Genomic DNA, 14,113 nt, shown 5'->3' on the forward strand with positions numbered 1-14,113 from the left:
TCCTGCATTTTTTTAATGCCGTCTTCTAATACGCAGAATTATGGGCTGAATTATTTACCGGGATGCGGAGATGAGCACGAGGGAGCAAAATGGGGCACTATCGTGCATAATCTGGCACACTCCCATTTAAATGAAGCTGTCATATGGTCAGATTTACATAACATTACAATGTGGGCCGACATCGCAGCGCTCCCAGCTTAATGTTATTAGCTTTAAAGTGAATTCCCGCTGTGCATTTGCATCAAGAGCATTGATTTTGTGCGTCCTTGAGTTGGCTAAAGGCAGTGATGTAATCACTGAGTCAGTGTTGCTCTCCATAGAACTTAGACAGATCACTCTGAGACACAAATCCAAGCTATCCCAATGTGCACGTTGTATGAAACCATCATTAGAGCTTTGACTTGTTCTATAAGGCTGTGAGCATCCAAGGAGCGGCCAAGGTGCTCAGAGAGTTCAAGGGTGGCAGCCATCTTTATGATTTACTGTTTGTGGATTGTTTCCATCAAACCATTTGTGCTGCAGGTGTTGTCACAGGTTGCTCTGAAGCCATCTCAATTACAGACTTACACAAAAGACTTTGATGAAGTTTCTAAATCGACTGCAATCATGGAAAATGAACATGTTACCTCTGGCAGTCACAAGCATCATTCAGGTCGGATCATGTGAACTGTATCTGCTTCCTCTAATATTCTTCTCCGGGGCTGCTGAACTCCACAATGTTATTATTTTCTCTTATTAATCCATCAACATCAATAGAAGGGCACTCAAAATTAAATGGGATCCTCCCTGGAAAATTGTGACAGTAGTTGGCCTGACTAATAATAAATATACACCTCATTTTTAGCATTAAAATGTTCGATGTAGGTTTTATCTGATAAATGATTTATTGGTTAAATGATGTTGTTCATGTAAAGAATGACCGTTAAATCAGTATTTTACTGACTTGCTATATTTTCTTCCTCATGATGATGTATAAATTAGATGGGAACTAATAAACAGAAATCTCAATTGTGACCAGTTAAGACCAGTTAAGTTAAGACAATTTGTACCTTCAAAAGAGCAGTTCTGTTCGTCAAGCTACCGAAATATACCTACTCTGCGTGAAGCAACATAGCTCGGTAGTTTTTGTGTTTTGTACAAATTAGCAAATGTTAGCATGCTAACATGCTTATCGGTGTCGGGATAAACATTACCCGCTAAACATCTCGATGTTAGCATTGTGACCATGTTAGCATGCTGACTTTCACAAAAAAGTCACAATGTTGCTAGCATGACTGTTAGCCTTGTTGGCTAACACTGCAAACATCTAATGAGTGTTGTCCTCCTGCCACCCAGGGGCCTCATTTAGTGAATTACCTCCAATGACTTGAGTAACTGTAGTTCAGACTGAACTGTTACAAACGAGTTCCTTAAAGAAGCTTCTCGGTGAACCATGTCAGACCAGAAGGCACACATGTGGTGCCGTTATGTGCCGGTTACAGTTCATCTGTAAAAGATGTGCTTTCCACTACGAAACTGTTCTTCCACTTTCCCCCTTTGTTAATCAATGAATGTGCTGACTGTAAACTACAAATGCTCCTTATCGCTAGTTGGATCACATTTTAAGGCATATTTCTGTTTTTTTCATGCATCCTAAACTTTTAAACGTCAAAAAAAATACAACACACTACCAAGGCGTCCATTTTCTTAATCTGATCTAAATAGTTTTCTCTCCTGTGTTTATGATGTTATGAAGTTTTGCCAGGATAATCTTTCTAAGTTCCTGTGAAAACAGGTGAAAGAAATGATTATTTATTATACAAATATTATTATTATACTAATTCTGAAGTACAGAAGCCCTGTGAGGCCAGTGGAAAAACTAGATCTAAATTGTTTGCTCTCATACTGTTAACTTAAGAACAGGTAAAACAAATACATTTAAAGAAGTAGATAATAATAATAATAATAATAATAATAATAATAATAATAATAATAATAATAATAATAATAATAATAAGCATAAGCTAATTCTTTTAAGTTCCTTAAAAAAATTAATCGGTGAAAAAAATAGTTTTGGAAGGTGAACCTTTTTTTTTTAGGGTCATTTTAGTGTTTGTTGTTATAATACTCATATCGGCCACAAGAGGCTGAAGTGTTTTCATGTTTTCTTCCAGGTGTTAAATTAATTCTCATGCACCCTAAACACCAAGTACCTTTATATTTATATAGTGTGTGTGTTGGCATGTATGTAACATTACTGTCATGTCTTTCTTTTGGCTAGAAATACATTCTTTATCATATCAAGATACTTTGTGTGCGTGGAAAAAGAAACTTTTTCAGACCTGCTTCACAGATATAAAATAAATAAATGAAGGAACTTAGAATTATCCTGGAAAAACTATTTTTGTCTTATGTGATGAACACAGGAGAGAAACAAACAGAGACCTTTTCTTGTAGAATTACTGAAGACCTTTCTGGGGTTCAGCACAGCTACATGTTATTAGCCTGAAACACATTTCCTTTATGTTCTGTGATGTTGTATTAACTGCTGGTACATACTGCAGGTTAGCTTGTACTAATGCGAACATCATTTACATAAGAACCAGCTGCAGCCATGGAGCCACATTGGATATGGTGACACAATGTAACTTATCACAGAAACACTTGAAGCAGACTGCACCATCTGCAGACTGCCAGAGATTAATAAATGAATAGTAATTGATTTAATACGGGTGAGCGGGGGGGGGGGGGGTGAACACTGGAAGGGGCAATGAGCAGGGTCCAGCAGAAATAACAATTTGATAAAAGAAAATCATTTTGTTGATGTTGGAATGCCCGTGTGTCTCTGTATTCCCACTGTTCGCTCTCTCAGCCCACTGATGCTGTTCCTCTCCTCATGCATCCAGTCCTAACTGTGCAAAGGGTCCAGAGAGGCCGTGTACTTACAGGGAATGTGGTGGAGCTAAAATGACTTATTGAATCCAGATCTCCTATAAATGACACGTACTGTTTGTTCTCTTGAAACAGCAACAACAAGCCTCTGCAAGAACTAAAATACATCACATGTGAATCACAAATGTTCATCATCATATAATGACATTTTAGAGAGCGTGGACCTCCGCCAAGGTCAACAGTGCATTCACGTGCATCTCGGTTTGTCCCCTTTCAGGAGTTGGGAAGTCGTTCTTCCGACTTCGGTGTGTTCATGAGTTTTAGGTTGTAATGTGGAAACAACATGGACATGTTGTATTTTATTGCTCAGAGCGTTTGAACAACACGATGAGAACAATTTCCAAGTTGTTGTTGACTTGAGGCGACGTTCACAATAATTTTCCCTAATTTTCCGCTCCAAAATGTAATTGGTTGCTCTTCGGCCCGTGCTACAGCCTTCCACCAAGTTTCATGAAGTTATTTTTCCGTAATCCTGTTGAAGTACAAACAAACCGAATCGCAAGCATTTCTAGTTTAAACTTATTGAATATAATTGTTGGTGTGAGAGGATTTTATTTCTATTACTTTAAACTCCAACATGATATCAGAGGTGTGAACCTGGGCTATTTGTTTCATTCACAATATATAATGTTTTACACTATGAGACGGTAATAACGCTCTGCTGCTTGTTACCCTTTGTCTATCCACATCCCACCCATCACTCACCCTCACCCCTCCTGCCACAGCCTGACTGTCAGGCTCACACAGCACCCATGGCTGATTTATATGCAGCGCAGGGGAGGGGTTCAGATCCAGATAAATCCACAGACTTTACTGACTTAGTGTAGGTGCGTCTCTGCAGCTCCACTGAAAGGTAAAGCAGTTCTCATGATTTAAGGCGCTCTTTGAGCTGTCACCTCTTGACCTAAGGGTAAGAGGCAGAGAGTCGTCCGTGGATTTAATGCAAAACCTTGTGTTTCACTGTGAACTTTCATTCTCACACTAAAGCAGGCCGCCTGATTAAGCCAGCTGAGGATATCTGAATGCAAGAACAGTCGGCGCAAAATGAAAACCACTTTCTTGTTTCCTTGACAGTTGGTGGGATTGTTGAGTGCGACCAATTATACCTGAACCTCCACGAATACAAGTTTAATAAGTATGGAGCCAAGTGTTTCCATGTGAACCACACTGCTTTTTACAAACAGGAATGAATCTGTCATATCACAATAAGAACAATTTCATGTGGGGAAAATGTTCTGGTCCTGCGGTCCCCTGCTGGTTCCCAACTGCGTATGTCTGACGTTCCCCCACATCCGGACGAAATCAAGCCCCCTTCAACACCATCCGTCATGTTCTATGTTCATTTTAAAGTGAATGTTAACACAAGAAAAAGCGAACACTGTAACAATAATCTTTTCAAACCAGGAAGAGAGGAGCGTATGCATGTTCCCAGGGCCCTGTGTTCCCCGGCTCTACAGCCTCTACATTTGACACTTTAAGGAAACATATCATATGGGTTTATGTTCTCACCAATGTTTTTCCCCAGGTCAAATGTTCAATGTATGTTTCTCTGGGTCAATATGTGGAAATCACCTCCAGCTTATAGCCTACTGATGTAATGATCCTTGATAAGCCCTCAAGACACTTTTCTTCTATCTCCAAAGTGGCCGAACAGATTGTTACCATTCAAACTACATTTGAAACATCTCTCTTCGCTCTTTTGCAATTTTACCTGCAAAGATAGCCCCTAACAATCATTTACAACGTTGCACTTGTTAATATCAAGAGACATACAAGCCCTGGGAACATAGGGAGGAGCCACTTTTAATATGTAGCCTATGGTTAGTTAATACATGTTATAAAAGATCAACATAACACCAACTTGAATGATCATTTCCCCTCAAAACCAGCTGTTGAACCAGCTGCAATATTCTGCTCAATGATACCTGAACTGATACTTAACCTCTTCACTTTAGCCCACACCAGTTTCTCTTCTTTTTCCTTCAGAAGAGGTCGTATCGTTAAAGTTGTGCCTCAGGGGAAATGCCAGAGACGCTTTTAGCCCGTGTACATCTATTTAACAATCTTTCTCTTAGCTCGTGTGCTTTTGATGGTTTGTTTGAGGTGCCTGAATTATCTCCAAAGTGCAGAATTCAGATAGTGTTGCAAACTCCACATCTCAGGGTTCAATTGTTAACCCCAAATGATGTTGAAATGAGACGCCTCTTGATCACTTCAGCTTCATTTTTGTGTTTGAATTTCTCTTATATAAAGACTGTGCAAGATTGCATAAGGGATAGATTAGCATATCTTGCTTGGATGCACTTCTTTCACCAAACAGCATTGAACAAAGGAGTCTCGTGAGATAGATTAAGTATTAACAAGTGTAACTTACTGTCTTACTGGATCCATCGGTTGTTTCCAGTTAGGCTTAATAATGTGAACTTTTACACAAGTAAATGTCAATGAATGATTGAAATACTTTGATGAGTGCAAAGTCATCGGGATACCAGAGACACATCTGTATGTTTTGCAATATAAAAATCAGAGGGTGAAGGCTAGAGAGAAATGGGCTATACCCATGTGACCTCAATAACTTGCATTGGTAGAAAAAAGAAGAAGGAAAGAACACTTATTTTTTTAATCCCAGGACTGAGAATTATTTGATCACACATAATACGTCCAGCCACAAATGCTATTAAAACTTAAAACCCGGATCCTTTGGACCTAGAACAAAGGCAGTGGAAACATCAGTGATAAATTATTCACATCAATCTTGTCGCCCCTCCCTCCCCCTTCACTGTTTTGCCCAGACACTCCAAACTAATCCAACTCCGGCTCTTTGGCTTGATTTACTGGAGAAGAGACTTGAAATGCCTGAACTTCTGCACCTCTGTCATTACGTTCCCATGCTGCCTTCTTTCATATGGTTCTGTTGAACTGATGGTAACAGCTTTACGCAACGTGTTGCACCGTCTGCTGACGAGCTCTATGTATTTATAAGTTTGCTTGGCTGGTTGCTCAACTTAAACCAACATGTTTCCAGTTTGCCTCAGTTATACAGTTGTTATCCATGCAAGTGGCCTGGCTGTATGGATGCAATGTTGGTCGGTCGATCCATCACATACTGAAATATCTCAACAAATATAAGATGGATTGCAATGAAATGCAGACGCTCGTTATGCGAAGAGGATGGAGCCTACAGACTTTAGTGATCTCGCCTCACGATTGGTTTGGCGGGTGTATGGGCGGGAACTAGATACGGCGACTCCAGCCCCACAATCACTACTGTGCAGTCTCCAAATAACGTACAAAATGCAAGATGGCAGCTCCTGTATAGGGGATATGTTGGCTTTTGTTCAGTGGGAGGAATCAGAGACGCTTCGTCCAGCTATATACAGTCTATGGTACAGACTCAGGAAGCTGCAAGCATGACTGCTGACATTTAGAGTTTAGGTATGCTCGAAAAGACGCAGTTTGTATGACATGTCAGCTGACCTCATGGGAAAGCAGATGTTTTTATGGCTGTTCCAAATGTCCACACTCGGAAGGCGGGATGAAAAGCCGGCTGTCGTATGCATAGCTTACATAGCAGAAATACAACCAAGGGTAACACAACATGACACATACATGACATACATATATATGACACATACATATGTCGTGTTACAGTACATTGATGATTCAGCTGTGCATTACAGTTACAGTAAACAGTGTTAAGCTGCTCCATTAACCTGCTCCAGCCGTCGTCCTGCACCCTCGCTCAGGCTGAGGTCTCCGCTTTATCAAACGCTGAATGAGTGATTCAGACAAATAGTGTTTTTGTTCAGGATCAACCAGCTGTGATTAAGGGGATTTGTGGGGGGGATTTTGAGGATTACCACTCCAACATTTGTGTATAAACAGCTGAATGTCACAGGTTGTGTGTACTATCATGACGAGTCCATTCACTTCACCGAGTGGATTAAGTGAAGAAGTGTCAACACAATGCTACTGCCACACAAAACAGAACCTGATTCAAATGTTATACTTTATATTTCTTAAATGGATTCTTTAGATAGAGCTTCAGAAAAATGTGATGTTTGAGTGCAATTATAAAATTGCAGCAAAAACCAAGTAATGGATTCAATCAATGACAGAGGGCAGGCTTTTTCTTACCGTGTCTGGTACTGTATAGAAGATTTGTGTCTTTCTAAGTTTTTGTTCAGTGTGGAACTATTTTCTTTATTTCCTTGTTGCTCTGTGTGTTATGGTGTTCTCAACGTTGTTGATTAAGTCTCCAAGGCCGTGTGTAGTAACTGAATGAGTCACAGCTCAGTGAGCTTTTGTGCTCTCAGAAACATCATGTTGTGGTTGCTCTAACCAGATGACGCTGTCAGTTGTAAAATACTTGCTCACATTTGAACCCTGGTTATTCAGTCCATGAATTGGTTATTATGAATGTGTTTGTAATACATATTTAATAAACGCAAGACCATGACTACGCATGGACTGATAATAATTAATGACACATTATAAACTTGTGTGACTACGAGGTTAGCAAAATTGCATGCAGAATAATGAACACATTATTAATACCTTAATTATTGATCCTTAAGATGTCATTTGTTTATTATTGTATAGTGAAGAATGTGTAATTATGAAGAGATGATTTGAACACATGATTAATGTCTTAATTACAATTAATGTTGTCCTTTTTACAACTGTCAGAAATGTTCTAGCTAAAACATGTCCACTTTCTTTCAACTAAATTGGCATTTCATTTTTTTTATGGATTTCTTTTACCTCATAATAAATAATTTAGTGAAAGCTTATTAAATTAATAGTTTAACATTTTGGAAATTTTGCTCATTCCCTTTATTGCCGAGTGAGACGAGAAGATCGATATCACTCTCATGCCCGTGCGTTACGAGATATAGTCACATGCACCTCCATAGCTCATTCATTAACATGATTTCATTTGTTTGTGTAAAATTGAGTTACATGATGAGTCAGTTCTAGGCTGAAAGAATTCACTGCACCTCGCCAAGAAATAGATCCAGCACCTAACCACACTGTGAAACAGCAACATTTTAGTAATTCAGCAATTTTCTTCCCAGTTTGGAGTGAGCCTTTTCCTCCACACTGCTAGCCTCCTGTTGCAGAGCGCTAACAGCCACGTGACTCCTCTGGAGTTCGTGGAGTCATCAGTCGCTTCTTTTCACCTGCCAGCCTGCAGATTCACTGGGTTGGTGGTTGACACACAACCATACAGCACTTCCCGCATACTTACAAATATTGCTTCTGCTCATTGTATTTGATGAGAAAATCATTTTGTCAAAAAAGTAGTATTAAAGTTTCTGTTTCTGTTGCCAACGTGTGTAAGGTATTCCAACAACAGCAGCAGTCTCAGGATATGAACAGATTCTTGGAAGCAGTTGAATACTGTGGCGTGGATGTGTTTGAATAAATGCAACATCGCCCAGCATCAATCACCTGAATATAAGCTATTTGAAATATTTAGACCAGTCGTCAGCAATGTGACGCCCTCACTGTTACAAAGTTGCCGCATTAGAAAAGTAAATCCTTCTCGTCGCGTTCGTCATCAATCCAAGGAGACATCCATCAGAGAGTGTGAAGCAAAGTTTACTCCCTTCTTCTCACATGCACGCAGCGGCTCCACCAGGCAACCCTGTGGCGCTCGCTCGCACAGAGGTGTGTGCTTCTCACATCACTACGTGTCTCTGGAACAAATAAATGACCTGATTTGAATACACTCTTGTACATTATGTGACCAGACTTTCACACTGTGGGTCGCAGCACATGAGTGATTCATGTTTAAATCACACAGGTCTTAAAGCAAGGAACATTTCTGTGCCTGAAATGTGTTTGGGGGTTAGGAATAAGAATGGAAAGAAGGGAAATTCATGAAATAAATGTAAATTTAAAATGAACATGTTTATTTAATACATTTACATCTTGTGCGCGTGACTTGAAGTATTGATGACACCTGTGTGTGATTGGTTACCAAGGCTATTATTATACTTGTGTTTAAAAAGAACAAAATATATATTACCTGCACAAACAAAACACAAATGAAAGATATTAGATATACTTTGGTGGTATAATGCCTGGGCCACATCGCCTGCGTGAGCAGCCCACGGCAGTGCCTGGTGTAAGATGCTTACAACATAAATCTAGTGAGCTGTTGGCTATAAGCCAGATGGAATCGTACGGCGGCGCTGCATTCATGCCTCATGTTAAGGCCCTGTCACACATATCCGTATGGCAGAAACATGCCGGCGTATATGAACATTTTTCCCGGCCAAGGTCAGGGTCACGTCATGTCAAAAAACTTCAATATTAAACGAGACGGTCATTGACATCAGTAAACGCAGCGTGGCGAGTGTAAACAGAGAGAGGTGGATGCGGAATGTCGCACTTTCCAGGAGAAATTGGACGAACGATTATTTCTATGTGGAAGTAAAAGGCCAGTGTGTCTAGTTTGTGCGGATGCGCTTGCGGTGATTCAAAATAATCTTGAGCGTCATTACAGCACGAAACATGCCGAACTGCACGAGCTGAAAGGACGAGTGCGTTTGGATAAAGTTAACGCTCTTCGGCGGAGTTTGGCCCAACAAGCAGCTCTGCAGAGCGGAACATGACAACATGGAGAGATAGAGAGGTAGACCACCACACCAAGAAAAGACTAGTCCACCACTGCTGTGCAATTATCACTGCCATGTGCAATACTCACTTTATTTTCTATCAACCTCTTGGTACTTATATTATTTTTTATTCTATTTAATTATTGTGTACTGCCTTTTTACTTCTTATGTTCTTTTGCTGTGACAAGATACATTTCCCCGTTGTGGGACTAATAAAGGAGTGTTTTCTGATAAAACAGAAAGATACATGGATACAAAAGTTGCGTTTTTGCATTTAGCATTAAAGAAAAGTGAAATGAATGGGCTGTGTCTTAAAGATTTTTTGCAGAGGTTCAGAGAGTTCAATAATTAATATGGCCCTCGAAGGATGTTGTAAAAAGATAATGGCCCTCGATAGGAAAAAGGTTCCCCACCCCTGCTATATACTATATTCAAACTAAGCTCCCAAAACCCTAGCTGAACGCTAGCTGTACTGTAGAAACACGTTTAATAAGTTACTCCTCCATCAGGCATAAGTTTAACATAGGTTACAAATAGGTTATCCACTCGTTATCAATACATTGGCTGTAGGGTTCACCGTCAGCCGACGTAGCCTATATCTAACGTACCCTAATGTATTTACGTACTGTATTCACATAGGTAAGTGTTCACGTACGTATTCCGTACTTTTCCGATCTGAGTAAAGGTTGGAAGTATTTGAACTCTGACAAATGTTCATATACACCAGCATACGTTTCTGTCATACGGATATGTGTGACAGGGTCTTAAACTTGAAACGTCCAAATGGTGGAGAAATGCATTATCTACTCACCCTTTCTCCAGTCGGAAACCTTAGTCTGGTAATTGTATTGAAGTCCAAGCACAACTTTCAAAGCTGTAAAGAATATACATGATGTTTTAAAAACGTTTTAGCGCTCGTTCCTCTGTCTCTAAACAGCGTATGTGGCATAACAGGCCTACTGTTGTCAAACGATCGCCAAATTAGTCCAAATGATGATGCGAAAAGCGAATAGCATATTCTTTGCATCGCTTTTTTGAACTAGCGTGGTCACTTGAGCTGGGACTTCACTGATAGTAAACAAAGGTTTTTATTAATAAGGTAGGTCTATTTATTAATACAAAATGTAGGGTTCCTTATAGCTGTATACATTTACAGCCATATTCTGGCTAAGCGACAGTTTAAAGAGAATACAGAAGAATACGTCCTCGCTCCTGTAATCGGGCACAGTGCTGGAGAACTTTAAGCTCTAAGCACATCTGCACACTGTTCAGCTAAAGGGCCCACACACAGTACTGGTGGATGTTGATGGAAACTCTCCTGCTATTTCAAATCTGAGGCTGTTCCTGTGGTCTGCTGCAGCAGTCAGTGTGTCGGATGTGCATTTTACAATCCACACCGGAGGAACTTGGATCCAGCTTTCAGAGTAAGACATTGCACTAGTGTCAACACTTTGTGTATTAGAGCCAAAGTGTTAAGTGTTGTTTATAGCATAGTCATAGAAACAGTAAGTCAAGCATCTCATGTTAGTACCAAACAGCAACATACGGTAATAAATACAAAGCCTTCGTAAATCTGCTTCATTGAATCTCAATTAATTGTGAATAGTGAGTATGTTAGAGAAAAAAAGATTTCTCTGATGTTTCTTTAAAGAACTCCCTGATCCATTGTATGAACAACGTGATGCATCATTTCCATTGTCTCGTCTCGTCCTCTGCTAAAGGTCAGTATAATGCCTTCCTTGGGCTCTTTCTGCAACAGTCTCCTAGCAACCTGTCGCTGTCCTTATTCAAGGTAATTACAGTGAAGAAGAAGTTGTCGCCTGCTGATGGTAAAATCATCAACTGCCAACTGTTCTTTAAATTATAAGACAGCAATCACATGTTAGTGCAGCTTTGTAAATCTGATGGGAAGTGTTTAACAAACTGGCATCTGTGGCTAAAATCAGGAGCTTAACTCTTTGCATTGATTCCAACAGTAATCCGCTGTGACAGCTTGTCTCATGAATCTGTTGAAATTCCCCTAAATGTCTTTGTGGCTTGAATGATCATTTCCTATCATGTGAAGGCAGCTTAAAACAGCAGCGTCATGCTAACATGCTAAATAAACAAGATAAAACATTTACATTTATGCTATGTAATATTTGAAAGGCCTTTTGAAGTTTTACCCTATTATCAGCAAACACATCTTCTCATCCAACCCACTAACTATGACAGGACACTAGCAACTACCTCGTAAACATGTGCCGTGTTTCCACTGCATGGTACGCTCTCAACTCTCACTTTTGGTACCAGGCTCTTTTCTCAATTTTGTTTTCCACTGCATAAAGTAGCCCCTCTGTGTAGGCGGTATTTTCAGTTTACCACCTTAGCAAAGCCTTGTGAAACTGCTGTGACATCATCTACAACGGATACTTCATTGACAAACAAACATCTGCTGTTCAAATATAGCTACATTTGGCTGAAATGTTAGTTGTTTAATAGTATTTTAATGACTACATCCCGGATTCAGCAGGCTCTACATAAGAATGTCTTCAAATCTTTGTCTGATAAGAAGTTCCCCTCCCCCACCTCTTCTTAAATTTTAATAAGCCCTTTTGAGGATAACCATGCTTTCCGGGTTTTTAGCATTAGCCTCCTCATCCCTCACTGGCCACGGTGTTTCGCATGCTCTCCATCCAACTGGTAAATGATTCTGCACTACATAATCAAAGTCATTTTGAAGATCTAGTCTGTGGTTCAGGTTTGCATGGTAGAGAGCACACTCATGGTCCTGGCACGATCTCCCACTATCACAATATCCACGCACATTGCCTGCAGAAACCTAATTTGTGGATTACCCTCAGATTTACATCTTGGAAATGAGGCACCTTCCGAGGGAAAGTGTGAGTGTTGCCGGCTCGCATTTGAAGAAATCATTAAGAATTAAGAGCAGGAGTGACTCAAAACGGTTGCAGAGCAGCACGGAAGCAGCAACGCCAACTGAAATAGTAATGTGTTTTCCTGTGTAGCTGTCAGCTCTCTTATCTCATATCCTTTGAGTGGCAAAGAGTTGACGTGGAATCCCAACAATGCGGATAATGTTCTGCTCCTGCTCACAGAAATAGTTAATGGGAAAAATCCGTTCTAACATGGATTTCACAAATGTTATTCCCGTGTTATTCCACATTTGCATCTACCTTTTGAAAATACTTTCCCATTGTATCCATAGAACAAGGAGCTTGTCTACCCATGATGACAAGATGTACCCGCTGTACATAGAGTGGCTCTGCCGTGTGAATGGAGGATACTCCCTTCTGTCTCGCTGATGTACAGTATCTTCTATATGGGAGAAAGAAGTTTGAAATATACAGTAGCATCCCAAAATCATCAGGCTAAAAGGTTAGGGGGTCATAAATTAGACTTGCACTTTATATTTAGTCTTTTCTCCAAAGCACTGCTCGGTGTTCACCTCACTCTCCCAATCTACTCATGTTTTATACATGTCACCCTTCACAATGTGTCTTCATCTTGCATGTTCCCCAGGCATACATGGAAAAACTGGAGAGATCTATGTTTTGTTTCTGTCAAATGTTTTTCTCTGGGGCAGAGTTTGGGCAGCATGATGATTTAGGATATAAGGAAGAGAGACGTTGCACAGTTAGTAATGTGTCCACAGGCCTGCAGTGATGCTGTAGAGGCTTCCTGCAGAATGAAACATCTTAACCCTTTAATGGGTTTATCAAACATTTGGTAGAGCTTTTCAGGTGGTTTCCTTCTAGGAAGTTAACGGTAGAAATGGCTCTCGGCATGTGGCCTGTTTAAGTTTTTAAAAGTAATCTTTATTTTTTCTTCTTTATATTTGTCAGTGTCAGAGCGCTTACTGAACAAAATGATTCAAAGGAAACTTCCTAAAAAGGTCTGACGAATTTGTAATATTTTCTAAAGGAGACTGATGCTGAGTTTACACTGCAGGATTTTCCACTCACCGACAAAATCCCAAGATCAGAGGCAAATTCGGCACACGCTCTCGTGAGCCTTGATCATTATGTGTGAATGTTCAAAGACACGGTCTGAGAGAGGCCCGAGAGATACCCAGGAGTTTAAATATCCTGTTGTCTGCGAGTCCAAATCCTGTAGTGATTGAAAATTATTTTGACCGAAAATGACAACACAAAGCAAATGAGTGAGCAAGATTCAGGGCGAGAGAAATATCAACTCCAACTCTCTCTGCAGAACAGACTATCCTTTCTCTCTTCCATGTTGTTTTCCTCACACAAAAAAAACTTGGAACCTAGCTTCTTGCTGACATCCATTTTTGAAGGAAAGAACTTCTGTCTTGCGCTTTCGTAATTTCCTGTACCACTTGCGTGTTGTCCGACCATGTCGGAAATGAAATCTGTTTACTGCTGTTCCAAACAGCCACACTCCATCCCTGGGGACGCCCAATTACATTACAGATCATTTACAGGTCTCTTATCCAGAGCAACTTACAGTGAACTAAGTACAGGGACAGTCTCCCTGGAGCAACTCAGGGTTAAGTACCTGGTACAAGGGCACAATGGTGGCAGCCCTGGTAT

Source organism: Cottoperca gobio, chromosome 4, assembly GCF_900634415.1.
Source record: "Cottoperca gobio chromosome 4, fCotGob3.1, whole genome shotgun sequence".
Taxonomy (NCBI): Eukaryota; Metazoa; Chordata; class Actinopteri; order Perciformes; family Bovichtidae; genus Cottoperca; species Cottoperca gobio.